We start from the raw sequence: 21,648 nt of genomic DNA, 5'->3' as shown, positions 1-21,648 counted from the left end.
GCTCGCCTGCTCCTCCAGCCTGTCCAGGTCTCTCTGTAAGATGCCTCTTCCTTCTCATGTCTGCCTCACCACCAGTCTGGTGTCATCAGCAAACTTGGTGAGGCTGCTTTCAATCCCATCATCCAGTTCATTTATGAAGATACTTAAAATTATGGGACCCAGTATTGATCCCTGGGGGACCTTACTGGTGACAGGCTGCCAGCCTGAGTGAAAACCATTGATCACCAACCACTGAGTGCAGCCTGTTAGCAATTCCATACCCAAATCACAGACCACCTATCCAAGCTGTGCCTTGACAGTTTGTCCAGGAAAAGGCTGTGGGAAATGGTGCTGAATGATTTCTTGAAGTCGAAGTAAGCAAGTGCTCTGCTCATGTTGACAGAATATGCTATTTTGCTGTAGAAGGTGATCAGGTGAGTCTGGCATTGGTAAAGGCATACTGCATTTTCCCAATCAGCTACCTCACTGGGTTTCTACCATCCTACCAGAAGACTTTCCTAAACCCTGCTACTGTGGAGGAAAAGAATCAAGCCATCTGTGCTGTTCATATTTATGTGAATGTTGTACATTTGCATAGGTGCTGGTAAGGCACAGTTTTCTCTCTGTGTTGTCTGTGCAGCCAGCTGTGTGCATGCTGGATGTGTGTATGTGTGACAGGCTGTTCATGTAGCAGGCTGTGAGTGTGGTGTGAGTGTGTGTGTTCTTATTGGGGATTTTGTGCTGAGCCTTGTTGCCAGCTGGACTCTGGAAACAGGGAGCACAGCGGACTCATCTCCATCAGGCTACCCAGTCAAGCAACCTCTAACATGGAACAGGAATCTACAAATCGACCTCATGTGTAATACTGGTAAGAAAAAGGGTATTTTTCTACCGCATGTGAACCTGATATGACTCAAGGGCATATGTGTCCTTGAGGAACAAAATAGGAGTCTGGCTGAGATTTCTGTTTTTTCTTCCTGTTTGCTTTTTTGTCTAATTGCTATTTTAATTCAGTTAGCGGTAAAACAGTTTATTTATAGCTGATTGGACTGGCTTATCTTCCAGTAGAGATAAAACTATTTAAAATAATGTGGGGATAAGAGCTTGTTTACCTTATATAGACACCACTTCAGTAGAATTAACATTTCAGTGTAAGAAGTTTCAGTTTTCACAGAGGTCTCTTAACAGCAATACAGATTTTCAGCAATCAATATTTTCCCTAAAATACCCAGAATAATTAAACAGAAAAGATTACTGCGGGAAAAAGTACAGCACATCTTTAGTTATATCACAGAGAGAAATTCTTGGTGGCCAGACTGTGACAAAAATTTTTCACTGATGTGACTACATATTATACATAACAATTACCAAAACAAAACAAACAAAAAAGAAAACTGATTGCTTTCAGGAGAGCTAAATAGATTGTGAATGCTGTTGTCTTCATTGTTGTTTTTATTAGGAAAAGAGATTATTTTGGGGTTGGCTTAAATTCTTTTCTACAGAGGTAGACTCCTTTAAAGAGGCAGGGATTTAGTAAAAAAAACAAGGCAAACAGATAGAGAAAAAAATATTTAGTAAAATGTTTCTGAGAAGAATTTGTACCAATCACCTACTCTAGGGAAGAAAAGAGTAGTTAGATGGAACATAGAAGATATAAACTCAAATCCTTTATTTGTCTGAGGAAATATGGGCCCACGTTACACATAAAAGTTCTCTAATGCCCTAATTATATGGTATTTTGGGACTTCTTGGGCTTTATAGCATGGAACTAACTACAAATTGCACAAACTAAAAAGCTGGAGAAATTCTGTGGAGCCTAATTGTATTTTGCTGGTTTATTTTTCAAGTCAACTCCTTGTTCTCGTCATTTTGTGAAACTTGTTCACACACTCGTGGGTGTAGCATAAAGGTACCACAGAGGAAATATGAAGATAAAAAGTGGCTAATGATGATGAAATGGGTGTGCTTATGAAGTTCTGAGGAGTGAGATGTTTAATCATTTTCTTATATATCAAAATATTGAAGCTGTAGCTACTGGTGTTCTTACTTAGTGTTCTGGGTTTTGTTAATCTTATTCTTGGGGGGTTTTTTACTAGTCTTATCCATAAAATATTAAGGAAAGAGGGAATTAAAGCAAGTTTTAAGGTGACCAAAAATTAGTAGCTGTCATAGTGATTACCATACCCTGTGAATTCAACTCTTCAAAGATTTTAGTTGGATCCAACAAAAGACCACAATGTCATTTAGTCTAAAAAGAAAGATATCCGGATTGCTTTCAGAATTACTTCACTTATTGTCTGTAAAACTAGCCAATCAGTGAACATATTGTACAAATAAACATTTCAAAAAAATGAAAGTCTCACACCTAAGTGTACAGAACAGACTGTATTCAAAAATGAAGGAATAGTGTTTACGACAAAGTTGATAGGAAATTCTTCTTACATAGGATTTAAGATTTATCTAAATATAGAATGATGATGGTGTGTACCTATTGGTAGAAAACTGGGACTTACCTATTTTGTAAATTATCAGTGTATTTGAGAATGTTTAAATAACATTAAATTTATACAATTAATTAGTTATGCAAATAATGACATACACATTATGCTATCCATATAAGCAAATTGGACAAAACTGTATATAAGAACTTGCACAAAAATTTTTTTGGATAACAATGTTTTACTGCATTTCAATACCCATTCAAATTTTGACTTTTATATCTTTTTGGTAGTGTGTCTGGTTTCATTGTACTGTGACTCATTTTTCAGTTTCTCTTTTTCCTGTCTTTAAATTTGTAAAGATAAAACATTGACCTATATATAATTCCTACTGTAAGCTTCATGAAAGAAGTATGATAAGAAGCACTATTATTTTAGTCAAAATAGAATTTCAGTTACCATGAACATTTCTGTGACAACTCAAGGAAGGAAAATTTTGTTATTATTTTTTAAAATAGCTTTCAGGAAAGGGAAAGACAAATGCTTTGTGAAGAATATTGAGTTGCTGAGTGAGATTTTGTTTGAGGACTCATGAAAATTAGTTGAAAGTAATTAGTTGAGAAGATCCTTTCTGGGGCTATCAACAGAGAACTAAAGAAAAATTACATAAATTAGTTTTAAAAATAATTAATATTATTAATAATTATTAACATTAATATTATGCACAATTCCAAAATAGAAGCTCATTTTTATTATTTTATCTAGTAGTCTTGTTCCATTTTATGTGATCTCTTATTGTCTACCCTCTTACAATAAGTGAAATTTTGTATAAGTTTTGTTCCATTTTCAGATACCGTTTTTTTGTAAGGCAATAATTACATAAGTAGGAAAGAATCTCTTTTACCATTGTCTTGGTTTAAGACAATTTAAAGAGGTGGACACTCTAAAATGAGTTTCCTCACTTTTGTTTCAACCAATCCCTTTCCACTAATAAGCAACTATTAGGAGAAGATGTAAGGCAAAAAATAACAGTTTACTAACAAATGAAACAGCAATGGCCATAAAATAACAGTGAGTAATCACTAGGTACAAAATTACTTAATCTTAGGAATTCCTTGGGAAGGGTCACCCAAAATGGTGGGGCACCACCCCCTTCCAAGATGGCCCCACTGCTGACTGTGTGTACAGAGACAAAGGGAAAATGCCATCAGACGCTTTCCAATGTGGAGCCTGCCACAGGCAACCATGTGCTCTGGGAAACAAAGGGACAAGATGGAGGAATGTAGGAGCTTACAGAGCAGTTCTACTAGCAGATGAAGACTTGCCAGCGTGCATGGGGTCGGTGCTGCTGCCTGCCGCTTCCTCCTGCTGTCCGCCAGACTCTGCCGGTGTTGGTGCTGACGTCCCCTGCTCTGTGGGCATGTTGGAAGGGGAAAGGACCACTCTGTCAGAGCTGACACTGGGTTGAAACAGCCACCTGGGACTGGCTCATGCTTCACTGCTGATAGGGTTTGCAAAGTTCCCTACAAAAACCGTTTCTAATAGCGAAATGCAGTTTTTCTGAGTTGCTCTGGTTGTGAGACCAGAAACCTGCAGGAGGAAACCTCCTCCAAAGAAGTGCCTCTGCCTTCAGCAAACACTGCCAGGCAAAAGAGGGAGCTCAGGTGCCCCAGCCTTTTAAGGGCACAGGCACCTCCTGACTGCCACACAATTCTGGTTCTGGTCACGCTGCTGGGCTTTAAAGAGAGAGTAAAAATTTTTTGGGCACACATAGATATGGAATACAAAACCATTTTGGGTTACCCAGGACAAACATAAATTTTAATTGTTCTGGAGTAAATAAATGTATGGTGTTTATTTCTCTTACTGTTTTACAAAATACATAAAGCTATGCCTTAAAGGGCATCCTAGCTTCATTATAGTGAACTATATAAATGAAGACTATTTTTGTAGGAAATGTCTCCCTAATCCAAATTTATTTAAGATCTAAACTTAATGGAAGTGCTATTTTCCCATAGCCAAAGAAGTATCTCCTACATGGAAAAATTGTCAATAATAGAGAAAGGAAAGGCAAAAATAGCTGCAAATGTAGTTTCAAATTCTGTCTTAAAATGGACATCATCAAACTACCTTCCTGGTGGTTTTATCCAGCAGGCAAGTCTTTTAAGATCTGCCAGAGAACCTGTTTGTACCATGTTATGGTTTCTTCTTGGACCTTATGCCTGAAGTCCCTTCTCTTGATGTATTGGGTTGGCATGACCAGGGGTCATGTTGTGGCTTCTGGGAGAAGATGCTGAAAGCTTCCTGTATGACCAGCAGAGCCAGTGCTAGCCAACTCCAAGACAGATGTGCTGCTGGCCAAGGTTGGGCCTATCAGAAATAGTGGAAATGGTGGTAATGCCTCTGTGATAACATATTTAACAAGGAAAAGAAAAATTTTTTGCAGATGTAATTGCGGCCAGAGAAGAGTGGAGTGAGAACATGTGAGAGGAACAAATATGCAGATACCAAGGTCAGTGTGAGGAAGGAGGGGCAGGAGGTGCTCCAGTCGTTGAAGCTGAGATTCCCCTTCCGCTGTTGGTGAAGACCATGGTGAGGCAGCTGTGCCCCTGCAGCCCATGGAGATCCATGTGGAGCAGATATCCACCTCCAGTCCCTGGTGGAAATCCACATTGGAGCAGGTGGATGCCTGAGAGAGGGCTATGAATCCATGGGAGGCCCATGCTGGAGCAGGCTCCTGGCAGGGATCTGCAGAATCCTGGAGAGAGGAGCCTGTGCTGGAGCAGGTTTCCTGGTAGGACATGTGACCCCATAGAGGACCCACGCTGGAGTAGGCTGTGCCTCAAGTACTGCACCCTGTAGAAGAGTGACCCACATTGGAGCAGTTCATGAAGAATGGCTGCCTGTGGGATGGACTCACACTGGAGAAATTAATGGAGAACTGTCTCCTACGGGAGGGACTCCATGCTGGAACAGGGTGAAGACTCTTTTTCCTGAGCAACAGCAGGAAAAATGTGTGATGAACTGACCATAACCCCTATTCTCTGTTTCCCTGCACCGCTGCTGGGGAGGAGGTAGAGCTGGGAAGGAGGGACAGGTGGTGGAAAGGTGTTTTTAAGATCTATTTTACTTCTCATTATCCTGTTCTGATTTTGTTAGTAATAAGTTCAATTAATATCCAAAAGCTGACTCTGCTTTGCCCATGATAGTATTTGGTGAGTGGTCTCTCCTAGGCCTTGGAACTCATGAGCCTTTAGTTGTATTTTCTCTGCCCTGTCCAGTTGCAGAGCAGAGTGATAGAGCAGCTTTGGTGGGTGCCTGGCATCCAGCCAGGGTCAACCCACTATACTTGCCTATATATATGTAGTTAAGAATTACAGGAGTATAGCCAAAATTATAAATTCTCCTGTTAGATTTGAATATTTCCTTGAAATGTTAACTATGCTTTTATACTAATTTGCAAATTATTTCCTGTTTGATATTACTTTCACCATTCCTTTTTCATCTCTGCTTTCTTTTTACTAGTCTTGTTTGCACCTTGATTCAGGCAGGCACCTCTTCTAATCGGATCCTAACATCTTGTATTCATTACTTCCATCACTTTTTCTTAAATTGTTATAATTTTCTTTAACTTTTCCTTCTCATTGCACATTTTCCCCTGTCTTTGTTGTCCAGCCTATTCCACATATAATTTGTTGCCAGATACTTGCATTTGGACTCCTAGTCTCTCTTCTGAGGACATGACTCCCAAAACATCATAAAGATCTATTGGAATCCTTACAGAGTAAATCAGCCAATTCTCATTGTGTTGAATGGCAAAATCTTTTTTTATTATCTATAGCCTTTATTTTTGTCATAAAACAGAGTGAAACCACTTTTAGTAACAGAAAAAGAAATTATTTATACTGTGGTTCTTTCTTTTTTAAGAAGCAATAAATTTCATTATAGTAATGTAATTTTGAGGGAATGAGGAAAGTTTTAGGAGTCTATTGTTGTCTTTAGAGCTATCACGTTATTCAGTATACAAATGAATAGTAAAAAATGCCAAAGTAGTCTGGAGTCTGACTAACTACCCAGGAAAAAATGTTGCACAGTATACAAGTAAACAGTCTGACTTCAGTCAGGAATAATAGTATATTAGGTATAATGGCATATGGTCTCTTCTTTCTATATTGAACCCTACTCTACTTCAAAGCTGTCATGGTTGGAGCCTGGGTTAAGCCTCCCAAGGGCTTAACTACATTAATTATTTACTGCTTGATTTGTTCAGAGAATTGTCATTGCTCTGGGCCTCATATGAAATCACTCTTCTTCAGGGTCACTTGATAGAGAGGTGTTACAACCAGACTGTAATTTGGAATGTGTATTCTCTGAAATCTCACAACATCTAAAAAGCTTGTGTTTCTTTCTTATTAGTTGGTGGAGACATTGCTGTTATCTTACTAATAGCATCCGTTGGGATTGATGATGTCCATCTTCCCATTTTATTACAAAAAGCTGTATCTCCTGTGCAGGACCCTTTTCTTTATTTTACGGGAAAACTGTCTTTCAGATGGCTTTGGACTATTTTCTTCCCCTTCTCAAAAACTTCTGCTGCTGTATTTCTCCACACAATAACATCATAAGTGTGTTTCAGGTGTTCCAGAGCTTCACCCTGTTCCAGTCTGAATCAGTACATGGCAGATGGTCAGGCTGTGTTTCCACCCCTGGGGCAGTCGATGACAGGTGTACCGACCTCCCCTCCATGTGAAAGCAAACTGTGGCCTGAACTGCCACAAAAGGAATTGAGAAAAACTCTTTAGCAATATCAGTTGTGGCCCCACTTGGCTGCCTTTGACTCCAGTTTGTATTAAAGTTCCAGCATGTCTGGAGCAGCAGAACTCAGAGGCAGTGTGACTTCATTGAGGCCATGATAGTCTACTGTCAGCCTCCATTCCCCATTAGAATTTCACACTGTCATATGGGGCTGCTGAAGGGTGTGAGGAGGTCCTGCTGATCACACCTTGGCTTTCCAGTGAATGAATTAATTTATGGGTAGGAGTAATGGAGTTTTGGTTGGTGTGATATTGCCTCCAGTGCGTCATCATGGTAGTTATTGGCACCTGCTGTTCTTCAACCTTCAGCAACCCCAGAACAGAAGAGCTATCAAGAGACCAGGCAAGGTAGAGAACTGTTTAATTTCCTCTGTCTCTGCAGCAGTTATACCAAAAGCTCATCAGTACCCTTTTGGGTCCTTGAAATATCCTCTTCTGAGATGTTCTACGCCAAGGATGCACAGATCCTCTGGGACAGTCAGGAAATCTTTTTGTATCCCTTGCAGCTCACTCAAGGTTAGGAATTGAGTGGTGGTTGACTCTTCTGTCTCTTCTTCCTTTTCCTGTGATGGCCCTTGGTAATGGCCTTGGTAATGGCATTGAAATAGCCCTCGTGATGGCCATGCTTCTTCATTCTCTTTTCCTTCTCTGACCTTCTTGTCCTCCTTGACTGCTTTTGCTAAACCTTTTTTACAGTATGACTTCTGCATGCATTTCTTCTGTTTCTGTTACAGGGGAAACTGACACTGGCACATGTTGATTCTCTGGTTCAGTGGCAGATCTGTCACTGGGGTTTAAAGCAGCCACACTGTCTGTCAAAATGGTTAGAATAGCTGCAGCGTGTGCTGTCTTATCATCAGATCCAGAGACCTTCTCCCCCTGAGGGTACTGAACAGCGTTGAACATCACTTGATAGGCCTGGGCCAGGCGCCAGCATGTTGCAGTGATTTGAGTCCTCTCTAGGACGCCAGGTTGACAGCACACCTTTTTCAAATATTTTACTAGTATTTTTGATTCTGCACTTGTTCAGGGGTAAGGTGCAAACACGTTGGAGGTGCCCACTGCCCTAGATACTTGCCCCTACCATCCCACACACCCTGCCACCCTTTGGGAAGATCTCTGGGTGATATTCTTACTTAACTATCTGACCTTAAACAAGACCTGAAACATATGCAGCAACATGCTGGTTCCTAGCAAAAAGATCAGGTTGGTTTCAAGGGTGTTCAAAGGATATTCAAAATCTTTAAAATTTTCAAACACTATGGTACTCAGCCTGGAGGAGAAGGAAGGAAAAAGAAAGGAAGATGTAGAAATGTATCTCCCCCACAGGTTGTCTTTCTGAGGAGAAAAGGCCACAAGTATGATTATTAATCATTCCCAGCAGATCATTGCCAGTAGATGAGTCCCAAAGTACAGAGGTGTTTGCAATACTGAATACGTTTACTGACCAGCAAATATCATAAGCCAATACTACAAAATACCCCTCAGTGATAATCCTGGCCCAAGCCCCAAGGACAATAAACATTACCACAGGGGACACATACTGCAAGTAAGATACTACTGCTATTACAGTACAAAACCCTGGGATAAAACACAACTGTGAGAGCAAACAAATCAACATTATAACCAGCAACTATTGAACCAATGCAATGAACATTTATAACAACTTTCATTTAATACACTGTGGTCAGATCTGTCATCTCAGCCCGTTGTGCCTCACATTGGGCACCAAAATGGACTGTTGCAGTTGAAACCCAGCTAAGCAACTAAGCACCATGCAGCTGCTTGCTTGCACCCTCCCCCTGTCCCCAGTGGAATGCAGAGGAGAATTAAAAGTAAAACTTTTAGGTTGAGATAAGAACATTTTAATGATTGAAACAAAGTAAGATATAATAATAAAAATATTAAATAATAATAATTATAATGAAAAAAATAAAACTCAAGGGAAAACAAGTGATGCACAATAAAATTGCTCACCACCCGCTGACCACTTCTAGACCCTGCCCTACACCCTGATCAGGCCCTCTTCCAGATAACTTGCCCAGTTTATATACTGGGCATGATGTTCTATGGTAAGGAATATCCCATGGGCCAATTTCGGGCACCTATCCCAGCCATGGCCCCTCCCAGCTTTTTTTGCATACCTTCTCACTAGCAGAGCATAAGGCATTAAAAAATCCTTGATTTAGGATTAACACAATTTAGCAACAACCAAAACATCAGTGTGTTATCAACATTATTCTCATACTGAATCTAAAGCACAGCACTGTACTAGCTACTGAGATGGAGTTGAGTCTATCTCAGCTAAAGTCAGGACACAAATCTATTCATATATGCAACCACTTGTTGTTAACAGATTTTCACCATATAACTTTAAATATTTATATTTATACATGAGTATTCATCCATTTCCATGTATTTATTGAAGTAATTTATACCTGTGGTCCTAGAAGAGGGTTTGTGATAGCATATTTAATAACTGAAGACAAAAGTTCATCGCTCAGTTAGAAAGTATAGCTAATCAAGCAATTACTAGCCATTGGCAAGGTAAAAAGTAATGTAGCTTGATGCTGGAAGGACAGCCTTTGAAAATGAAACACACTCTCAGTGTTTGATACTGAAAGTGCTGTATAAAGGAATAAAATGTAATGTGATATAATTAAGGTAAAGCTGAGGTCAAGTATCCTTTAAACTGAGATTAAGCATATTATTCATGACAGTGCAGGCATCATTAGACATGTATAATCTCTATGAAGAGGAAGCTATGTGAGAGGACATCAGTAATTGAGCTTGACACCAGTAAGATAATTCAGATTTCTTTTGTAATATGTAAGAGATATAAATCTTCAGGAATATTATTTTGTGATGGAACTGAAAACATAAACCTGTGCAACAGCAAGTCAGGGACACAAATGTCTATACTTACACAATAATTCATGTGTTATTATTTTGAAATTGATAAATGACACACACAGCATGAACAGAAAAGTGGGAGGTAAATTTGGAAGGTAAAGAAATAAATGTAAGAAAGAAAAGGATGGGAGGAAAGAAAATAAAGATGAATGTCTTTCCCCGGTACCATAAACCCAAGTCAACAATTTCAGGATGAAATATGAGAAGGAAGCATAATGAGAAGAAAGGTGAAAAAAATTTATGAAATTCAGTAGTTAACTGATGTAAATTATGCAGTCTGATTCTGTTAAAGTGTTATCACCAGATGCTATGAAAGTTTAATATCTTATGTAAAATGGTAAATATACTTTTGAGGATAAATGACACCTAACAGTTTTGCCCAAGAGAAACTAGACTCAACCTTTTTTTACTACAATACTGTCACTTTGCTCCCAGGGACATTTTGTCATGGAAGCCTTGTTAATTTGTGACAGGGTGCTTGCAAAGGGCAAAGGGGCATATGCATGTCAGTTAATATATTTTAAAAAAATAGTAATGAAAGGTGTTGGAACCACAGGTGTAGATTAGATTTAAAAGGACAGAAACACTACCAAACTCTTTCTTTGATGCTTTGCATGCATGTAATTACTTTTCCTTCTCACTTCCTTTTCTTTAGCTGTTCTCTTAATTAATATCTATGTGGTTGGGTTTTTTTGGGGGGTTTTCCTCCCTTCGCTCCCCAGATTACTATTTCTTTGTCAACAGTTAACAATTGCAATATAGCTATATCTATGTCTATATCTATATTTACATCTATATGTCTATATATCTATATCTATGTATCTCTCTGTCTCTATATATAATGTAGTGTTCCACTTATGAGATTACAGACAAATATTTGACAGCATTTACAGACTGTATGAGGCCATGGACATGTTTTTTTACAAAATACTTTTAGTGAAGACTTTTTTTCCATGGTCATGGAGATAATTTCTAGTATGTTAACCATTTTTTATCATTTAAATATATCTATTATATATAAGTCTATCATCCTGGATGCTGAATTGGATATTAATCAAACACATATTTGAGAGATGAAAGAGATAGCACAATGTCTCATCCAATACCAAAAAGAGAATCACTACAAATTAAGAAAAAACAAACAAACACAGAGAACAATGAGAACAAAGTCTGTAAAAAGGGCATTTAAATCCATTAATTTAACCTAGCTGGTAAGTATAAAGGTAATGAACCATAAATAAGAGCATTTTATGTGTAAACAAAAAAAAATAAAAATACCATCTGCCTTGTTGCAGGATTTGCACAAGTCAGATTAGGTTGTATTTTTTACCAAATATCAATTTATATTCTTCTAGATGCAACGTACTTTGTTTTTATTTCTGAACAGTCGTACTTGTATTACATAGTAGCATAGAACACTTAAGAAAATCCATGTTAAATTAGAAGAATATGGTGATATGGTTATGCCTTTTGAGCTCAGTCAATAAATATACAAATACACCTATTAATCATGCATACATAATAAATATACATCAGATTTCTGCATTATTATTTGAATGCTCTCAGTAGTAGCTTCAATTCAGGAGTCAACTGCCCTCCATTATGTATTAGCTAAACAGACAGACATTTATACTGAGTAGAGGACATCTCTAGGTTCCCTCATATAATTTGCTTATAGGTCTGTATCATTATTTGGATGCATGTGATAAACAGGAGAGGCATTAATCATTGCACTGAGAGGAATGAAGTAACAGTGGGATTTAGCTAGTGCAAGAAGATGGATTAGCTCTCTTCTGTAGACTCTAGTTTTGATATCCGACTGGGGGACACCATGCTTACCCTGCATCTCTAAAATGCTTATCACTACTACGTAACGCTTATCAGCCCACTCAACCTCTGCAAAAATTTTAAGTACAATAATATTTAGCTAGGAAAGTTAAATTATAATGAATCATGGAGGGACACGGACAATGCAGATATTAAAAATGCTATATTCTGAGAAATAACAGAGATATTATTTCTAATTAATTTATTCCAGCCACATCATTCGCTCTTTTACAGTTGCAATTCTTCCTGAATTTTCACTGTAGACTATTTCTTTTGGCTATTCATTATTTCTTCCAGATAAACTAAAATGCAAGTAATTTTATGTACAAGATGTAACTTTTCTGAGCTTCTTATTTATTTATAAGTACTGTGTATAAGATCTAAACAGTTATATTTGAGTACTTTTAATATAGTTTTCAATGTTCCTCTTTCATTTCTCAATTAAGAAAAAGGCATAGTGGGGTAGTAGGTGGGCCATACTTGAAAAACGCCATTATATAATTTCTTCTTGTATTAAAAATATAAAGCTGTTGAAAATATATATAGTGAAGAGGACTTGCAACTAGCAGCTAAGGCATCATTCTTCTACAGGATCTCTAGCTGTGTTCTGACAATTCTGGCCAAGTTCTTTTCAGGATCTTCTGCAGGAATAAGCACAACTGATATATTTTTATAGCTGTCTTGTGTTGGTAGCCTGTTCTCTTAAATACTTGAAAAAAAATTTTGAGAATCTGCTTCTCAAAGAGAGCAAGCATAAGGATTTAATTAAACCCAGTAGATTCTTAAACTACTTACCAGAAACTAATATCCTAAAGATAGCATGTTCAAGTATTTTGAGGCACAGATAATCTTGCCTCTGACAGCTGGAATGGTTTGCTGATTAAGTCAAATAAAAAGCAGTTGCTACATATTAGTGAATATGAGCAATGTACTTTCAGTGTTGCACTAATCAAGTCCTCAAATTTGTAAACCAAAATTAATGTTCTATCAGCAATGTTCAAATAATAGTTCATATTATGTTTTAAATGAGAAATAGTCATGTTAATTTTTTGATTTTTTTTTTCTCTATTGTTCAATATTTTTATGTAGTTAGCACTTTGACTTCATTAATATCTTCCAAACAGGGTACAAATTGTTGGTATGTTTTACAGAAGAAAAAAAGAAACATCTTGAATTCTTTATTATTATGTTTTAAATTGTTCAGTGAGAAAGATTTTTCTAAAACTAGTTTCTTCAAAACTTATATATAAACCTGTTTCAGCAGAAACAGATAAAACTGCTAAGCTGAGAACAACAAATAAGTGCAGACAGACCGCTCCCCCCACATTACCTGACATTTCAAGACTGAAATAGAACTTCAAGACTGTCTTGAACATCTAGTGTATGTTACACTGCTTCTTCCAACTCCACAAAATTTGAAAAATTTCTTAGCAAGACGTCCATCAGAGCCAATGCACACCTCTAAACATTTATAATTGTATAGCAAGACAAGAAGATTGATCAATAATATTTATAAATATGAAGAAGGGCACTATTTGTGTTGCTCACTTAAAGAATCAAAACCAGCACAAAGTTATTTTTGCTGACTTGAATGAGTAAAGAATTAGTGCCAGTAAGAACACTTCTTTTGGAGGTCAGCAACTTGGAAATGCTAGACTATCTGCCATTTAGAGAATTTATAAGGAATTTAACTTAATTTTTTTTATTTGCTAGACTTAAAATTTTTTTTTCAAATAATTTTAATTTTCACAAAGAGTGAATTAGAATAATAAAATTTTAGAAACAGTGTCAAATTAGAAAATCTGATACTTATATATATTCTATATAATCTGATATTAAATCTGTAAGTATAAATAAAAATACAAAACCCATAATAAATATAAATAATACAAATAATATAAATAATATAAATAATATAAATAATATAAATAAATAATAAATAAATACTGAGTTCTTTCATTAATGCATCCAGTTTGGTGTGTTTATTAGTAAGTTATCTACTAGCAATACTCTTCTAGAAAATACTGTTCTAGATTGTCTAGTTTTACTTTTCCAGTAGTACATAAAATTTCCAAGCTAATATGACATGAAAAAAATTAAGTTCCAAATTGACAGATTCGTGGATGATATGAGTAAGATTGCCGTATTGGAGCAGAATAAATAAGGCCAATGGACTTCTTGAAATTCAACTTGTAGACTACTTCTATAAACATTGTCCTTGGGAATCGAACTTATCATCCATAAATTCTATCAGCTTGAAACAGAGTGTGAGCATGAAGACATTCTGTGCTCCGTGTGTAACACAGGGAGTTGATATGTCTTCCAGCCTAAGGATAATATTCTCTTATGTTCTGGTTATTTTTGTCCTTTCTCTCTCATCTTTTCTCCTAGAAAAAAAAAAAAATCTGTATTTTGTCTTTTGTTTAATCGGGTTTTTCAGCTACCCACCTTCTGTTCATTGTGGGCAACTCTAAACCAATCGTTCTTAATATAAAACTTAAAAACCAACTTTCCTATGCTAATCTAACATATTTTCTCTCATGGCAATGATTTACCTACTCATTTCTGATAGGTAAATCTTCTGTACTTTACATAGAAGTGGAGGACAATGGAAGACAGTAATAAGCCTTGAACCTGATCTCTGCAAAAGTGTGATGTGGAGTTGTTATCAACTGGACTGAGCATTAGACTAAAAAGCAAAATATTATTTGCATTTATGGTTATGTTGCTGCTGTCTGTATAAAGAGGACTTCAATATATAAAGGAAAAGTACAAGCAAGACAGAGAGAGACTTCTTTCCAAGGCCTCTATAACAGGGTAAGGGACAATAGGTTTAAACAGAAAGGGTAGATTTAAATTGGACATAAGAAGACATTTTTTATGGTGAGGCTGGTGAGACACTGGACCATGTTGCCCAGGGAAATTCTGGGTTCCCCATCTGAGGTCAGGCTGGATGGGGCTCTGTTGGGGTCCCTCCCCCCTGGCATGGGGTCTGGGGGGAGGGGACCCTGGAGCAGAGGCACAGCCCACAGGGTTTCCCTACTCCCTGGTCAATCCTGTTCCCCACTGGTTGTTTTGTGTTCCCCTGCCCGGGAAGGACCCTGGTGGTCCCGTGATTGCCGGAGCTCTTCGGCAGTCCCCCAGACATGTGGCTGGAAAATAAACATCTCTGAAACTTCCATCAAGAATCGGTCCCTATTTCTTTCCATGGGCCTCGCTGTCTATACATTTTGCAGAAATCCCCGCTGCAACAGGGCTCCAACAGGGGGCTGAGGTCATCAGTCATTTTCTCTGCTGCTCCTTCCTCCTCAAGGGGAGGACTCCTCACACTCTTCACCTGCTCGAGTGTGGTGCCCCTCTCATGGGAACCAGTTCTCCACAAAATGCTCCAGCATGATCCCCTTCCACAGGGTGCAGTCCTTCAGAAACAAGCTTCAGAAACAGGGTCACAATTACTGCTGGCAAGCCTGCTCCAGCGTGGGATCCTCTCTCCATGATTCTGTAGATCCCTGCCAGGGGCCTGCCCAGAGTGGGCTTCCCACAGGGTCACAGCATCCTTTGGGCACATCTACCTGCCCAGTGTGGGATCCTCTAGGGGCTGCAGGTGAATTTCTGTTCTAGCACCTGAAGCACCTCCTTCCCCTCCTTCGTCACTGATCTTGGTGTGTGTAGAGTTGTTTCTCTTACATATTCTCAGTCTTGTGGTTCCACAGCTTTTTCCTTCCCTTCTTAAATACATGATTCCTGAGGTGCTAATACTGTCACTGATAGGCTCAGCCTTGGTCAGCAGAGCTGGCATTGACCCCATCAGACCTGGGGAAAGCTTCCAGCAGCTTTCACAGAAGCCACCCCTGTAGGCCCACTAACAAAACTTTGCCACGCAAACCCAATGCAATGGTGCTTGTAAGAGTGGCCATATTCAACTAGTGTTATTTTATTGTCAAAATCCATGTAAAGATGGACTGGTAAAAAAGGCAATAAATGATTGGCATGTGCTCTTAGTTTCAGTTATAGTTTAGTTTCTGTCATAATTCAGTGAAGTTGTGCTGAATGTCACTGGATGTCAGAAATGTCAAGACTTTTAAAACCAAAGCCAAATCCCAAGATGCAAACTGTAACATCAAGGTTCATAGCACTGGCCACCAAGGGGTCTGTTTGATCTTCTCGAACATAAACTTTGGCTTCAATTTTCATTGAAGTAGGTGTTGTTTTTATCATTTTTAAACTCTTAAAAAAAAAAAAGAAAAGGTAGAGAAATCCTTCAGTAAAACCTGTCACTGAGACTAGAATAGCAGCATGAGCATCCAGATAAAGGATTTATTTCTCATGTCATAATACATACTGTGCATCTGTACCATAACCTCACCTAACATAAATGTTCTCCATTGTTCAACATTTCTATGTGTGAAGCCCCATCTACAAAAAAGAATTTTGTTATGATGCAGCTTCAAAAAATGGCATTAACTGATAACTTATTCTTTCTCTTAAATAAAGCAATTAATTTCTTCTGCTCAAGTCTATTCAGTACTGAAGGCACTAAAAGTGGACAGTCCTCCTATCTAAATAACTTTGTATTTTGTATTTGAAATCAAATTGTTTGTAAGTGTTTAATAGAAAATTCCACAATGTTAGTGTGACAACCCTTTGAAAATTTTTGGCTAAATAGAATTTTTTCCTTATTTATTTTCTCCTTTGCAATATCTGAAATTTGCTGCATTTTTAAAAAGTTTGTATTAATTAATAATTCTGAATCTTTATATAAATTTCTCTATTTATTTACACTGCTTACTTTTGTTGTTTTCTATAATTACAGGCAAATTATTTCAATAATAAAAGAAAAAAAAAGGATAAGCCATGTTAGTAGATCTAATTAGTTCTTGCTTATCATTACACTATTCACAAGAAATGTATAACACTCACAATATCTGCAGTGTATCAAGAATTCTTACGTTATTTCTAAAGAAATAATACAAGGAATTTATTGGAGAATGGATCTCTGACATACATTTTTAATACAGCTTCATCATTACCTTTCCAGCATGTAAAATAATTTCTTTCTCCATGGAAATAATCAACAAAGTGAGATCATATTGAAAATCCAAAATTTTTTTTTTTTCTTTAAATTTTATTATTTTAAAGGGACACCTTGTGAATGCAGGCAAAAATACACAATGATTTGATCAATAGGGCAATACTAAAGGTCACTGAAAAATATACTCAGTGTTTTTCTACCTGATCTGCAAAAGGTGGTCATGTAACCACTGTTCCAATTTTAGATGCTGCTTTTGTAAAAGCCATTAATTTCTATGGATAAAAGTGAGACAAGAGTTTGTAGAATAAGGTAATACCTTCTATATAAATAAAATAGCTTGAAGGGGGGAAGAAAGAAGAAAAATAAAGGTTGAACAAACAAGTCTTTCCACTTCTCTAAAGTTAAGAGGAAACTTCAAGCCAAAAATATTGTAAATTTAACTTAATTATGTTAGTTGATTAGATAATGTAAAGATAAAGATGACTGGCAATTGCAACATAAAGGGGAATGTTAGGAAAGGTAGAAAGGGATACATTTTCTGTATTTTTACTAGGCTATAGACAATTTTTCAGAGCAAAAAATAATAGCTTTATGTCAACTAACATATGTCAGCTGAAATACAAGTTATGTTTTTGAAAATATACCGAGGAGGGCTTTCCTGACAACTTCTAAGCAATTAAGCCAGATGATTTATCAGAAATAATGCCAAATAACAAGTGTTTCTATTGACTTCATAGAGGTATGAATCTGACCAGTGTCTCTGGTTAAAATAAACAGAGGAATTCCTATTCCTAGCATGAGTGGGTACCAGTAGAGAAGAGCTCTGTCCTAACTAGAGATATTTAAGTAAATTTTTAAAAATTATTTCATAAAGTGACGTCCCCAAATTCTTTTGAATTATTTTAAGAATGCAATATAAATCATCAGAAAGGCTGATGGGCATTTGTTAACATGCTATTCCAGTAACTTCTTGCTATCAGTTCACTGATCCCTTTCTGCTGCCTTTTTTCCATAATGACCTTCATGATGTTGATAATTATACATAGCAGAAACCTTAGTTACAGATAATGACAGTGAGACTTGCTGATTTTTTCTCCTTTCAATTTACTTAGTTTAATGTGAGAGTACTATTTCTCATCACTTTTTAAATTCTGTCACCACTTCTGTGCTGTGTGATCTGCAGACAGGTCTCCAGCACAGCATTTCCTAACGTGCTCTTCCTCCCCTCTTAAATTTCTCACCTAAGATGATTTGTAGTACGACAAATTGGTCCATCTCAGTGTCCAGCCCTACTGCAAAAGCTTAAGTGCTACTTCTGCCACGTGTAGCAGTGTAATAAATGAATCGGTTTTGGGGTGTTGATTGCCACTGTTTGGATGAGATATAAAAGAGAGGAGTTGATAGTTGAATAAATGAGCATGTTAACTGAGGATATTGCGAGACTGTCCGGGTGTAATATCAGAGTGTGAGCACCAGGTGGAGACGCAATTGGGTATCTGATGATGTGATGGACTAGAAAATTACCTCATGCAGGTGATGTCAACATCTTGGACTGCTACTGGATAAAGGATTATCCAATCATTTGACGCCCTCAGGAAATGATTGGACAAAAATGCATCGTGATAAAGACCAATAGAACCCCTGGAAGCAAGGCAATCAGAAGAAAGATCCAAAATCCACCAATTGTGAACCAACAGAGGGCATAAGAACGGACCTGGGACTTTATCTGGGGTTCTCCTGCGGAACTTGGGGTGCAAGTGAGCACCCAGTGGGTTGCACTGTCCTTTTTGTGTGTTGGTTTACTCTGGCTTGTCGCGCAGAGCGTGGGCTTATCCTGAGTTCCCACTCTCAGTTGTTAATAAATAAACGAGTTGGCTTTTCTTTTCAAAAAGTCTCAGTCTTGTTTACAACAGTAGGATGCCTGCTAGGCACTGCCAAGGCCCTCCATGCTTTGGTCTGCAGTGTCTCCCCACAGTCCCTTATGTGGGAGTCCACAGTCTCTTCAGGGGAATAGAACCTTTTCTACAGAAAAGATTTATAATTTGATTAAGTAAAGGACCCACATACGGACTCAGGGCCTCTCCTGCCTGAGGAACATGCTTGTATTATTGCACTACAGAGAAAATACTTGGGAATGCACAGGACAACTTTCGCACCTGCATGGTTCAATTATGAGAGGTTCCTTATCTCTGAAATGAACATATATGACTTCTTTTGGGTTGTAACAAAGGGCTCAATATCAGAGAGAGAGTTGTGAGGCAATATTAATTAATGATCTTAAATAAGATTAGAAATTCAGTTAATAAAGATATCATCTAAATATGCCAGTGTCACAGTGACCTCTTTCTTCAGCCTGGCTAGCACCTGCGGTGTGCAGCAGGAGTGGGGAGCAGCCGAAGGCTCAAGGCTTTAAAGCTGCTCCTCTGGAGTCCAGCTCTGCCCAGGGGAGCTGAAGCCCCAGATGCTGTGGCTGTCAGCAGCCCGGACGAGGGAGAGGATAAAATGGTTGCAGGGAGGCTTGCCTTTGGATACAGTTTCGAGTTTATTGCCTAAAGGGAGTCCAAGGAGCACAAGCACAGACCATGAGCGCAACAACTTATAAAGGGAGGGTATAAATGGGGATGGCCCGACAGGGGACCAATAGGGGTCTTTGGGGGAGAGATATGGACAGGGATAGGCATTCACGTGGATCAATAGTCTTAAGGGGTGGAGGCAAAGGAATTACATGCCCCAATGGGGCATTGCGGTTTTGGGGATTTCCAGAGGGGAGGTATCAGAAGGGGCAGGATCTCAGGGGATTGACAAGGACCATATAAGGACAAACAGGGAGGGCTTAGGTGATGGACACCGAACTTTAGGGAATAACGGGAGGAGTCTGGGTGATTGATGGAGAACTGACTGGAACGAGGGGAGGAGAACAACCATATGGGGAGCACTGGGGAAGTGGCTAGAGTTCGGGGTGTACCAATTGGGGATGGGGGCAAGGGAGTAACTGGGTTAAACCATTAAAACATACAACCACATTACCACATTCCAGGATTTCAGAAACCTAGCAAAAAGATGGAAATGGATATTTGCAGTACAAGAAGGTAAAATATTTTCCAAAGGGGTTTTTTTAATGCTTTTCATGTCTGCACAAATATGAGACTTTCACAATCATTGATTTAATGTTTTTATGCCTGATGCAAAAATGTGATGTTTCTAGCAAGTCTGTGCCCTCTAGTACCATACTTTGGTTTCTAGCTCAGTACAGACTCAAAAGTGTTAGTAACATTTGTGTGTCACCAAATCCCTTTGTCTATAGTAGTAGCAGAACCAATAGTGTTTTTCATCCCTACGGTGTCGTTGGAAAATAATAGTTTTCAGAGGTTTTTGTAGGAAAGTCCTCAAACAATCCTGCTCGTTCATCTATAGCCATAAGCAAAATTCAATTCTTAGTAGCATTCCTAACATTTTGTATCAAGTTGTACCACAAAATCTGTGGCATGGTCAATAAAAACAGACACATAAGGGGAAAAAATCCAACCTATTTTTATTTATCTACCTCTGCATTATTACTTAAGAGAAATAGTAAAAATAAACATTGGATCTCTAGTTGCTTGTAACAGAAAAGAAGATAGCTTAGCTGACTACAGAACAACAAAAACTGCCTTCAAAAATTGAAAACTAGAGGAATTCAGACTACATAAAGGTAAAGATTTTTTAAGAGTGTAGTGCCAGGGAGAAGTGAGGGACTGAAGGGATGGGAATCTGAGAGCCAATGCTGGCTCTGTGCAGGCCATTTTCCTGATGATGGTGGGGGAAAATCCTGCAAGGACTGAACACAGGGGCAGAGCTGAGTACAGGTGACAGGGTCTATCAGTAGGCCTAGCGATGAACCAGGTTCAGGATCTCACCTGGGAGCAGAAGGAGAAGAAATCAAGGACAGATGAAGGCAAGCCAAATCATAGTGCTGGGGGGTATATCCAGGGGACCAGGACAGGGCTGCAGACTGGTGCTTCTACAGCATTGTTTGGGGAGATGCAATAGCCCCAGAGCTGAGATGAAATGGTGTCCTAGGTCTGTGTGCAACGGTGGGTGAGGGTCCCAGGTGAAGCTGTTAATGCCTTTGAGGCTGTGACAAGGTGCTGTGGTTTCTCCACTGCTTCAAGATCTTTTCAGTGATACTGGTATTGTAACTCAGCCAGATGTGTCACATATTGTTTTTTCAAACACATGATGCCCTTGCTGACACAGCTTTCTAGGCGCTTACAATTCTGCTTCACTGGAATTAATATATATAATTAGAGCAACATTTATAAAATTAAATATACTGTAAATTGATATCTCTGGGCCACTTTAAGATTAAATAGAGACTAATATTTAATGCAATAGTACACAATTGATCTAGTTTAGAAATGGTAGTGTCTTTTAATTCTTGTCTTATTGACCATGCACCAGATAAATTCAGAAACTTTTGCTGAGATGAAAAGATGAAACCTTTGCACTGGAGAAACAATTTCCTCAGCCAAGTGAAGTTCCCCAAAGATGACAACATAGAGACTTTTTATGTTTTCTATGACTGACAAAAATAAAAATAAAACCAATGCAGAAAACTCTTCTGATAATATCAAAAGGTGTAAGGCTATTGCAGTTGTCCTGGGTC

General features: G+C 38.2%; 1 long non-coding RNA gene across 3 annotated transcripts in view; it reads left to right on the top strand.

The window, feature by feature from the left end:
• Positions 1-564: 564 nt before the first annotated feature.
• LOC108449595 overlaps positions 565-21,648 on the top strand; it is a 79,312-nt gene continuing 58,228 nt past the window's right edge. Inside the window, exon 1 of one of the 3 annotated variants that reach the window (XR_001865819.1) lies at positions 565-847. This is a non-coding gene — a long non-coding RNA (uncharacterized LOC108449595). The remainder of the gene's footprint in view (positions 848-21,648) is intronic. The other 2 variants (XR_001865818.1, XR_001865817.1) reach the window with 2 other exon arrangements.

Source organism: Corvus brachyrhynchos, unplaced genomic scaffold (assembly GCF_000691975.1).
Source record: "Corvus brachyrhynchos isolate BGI_N302 unplaced genomic scaffold, ASM69197v1 scaffold28, whole genome shotgun sequence".
Classification (NCBI taxonomy): domain Eukaryota; kingdom Metazoa; phylum Chordata; class Aves; order Passeriformes; family Corvidae; genus Corvus; species Corvus brachyrhynchos.
Note: the sequence above shows the minus strand (reverse complement) of the source record. Positions and strands in the feature narration are given on the sequence as shown.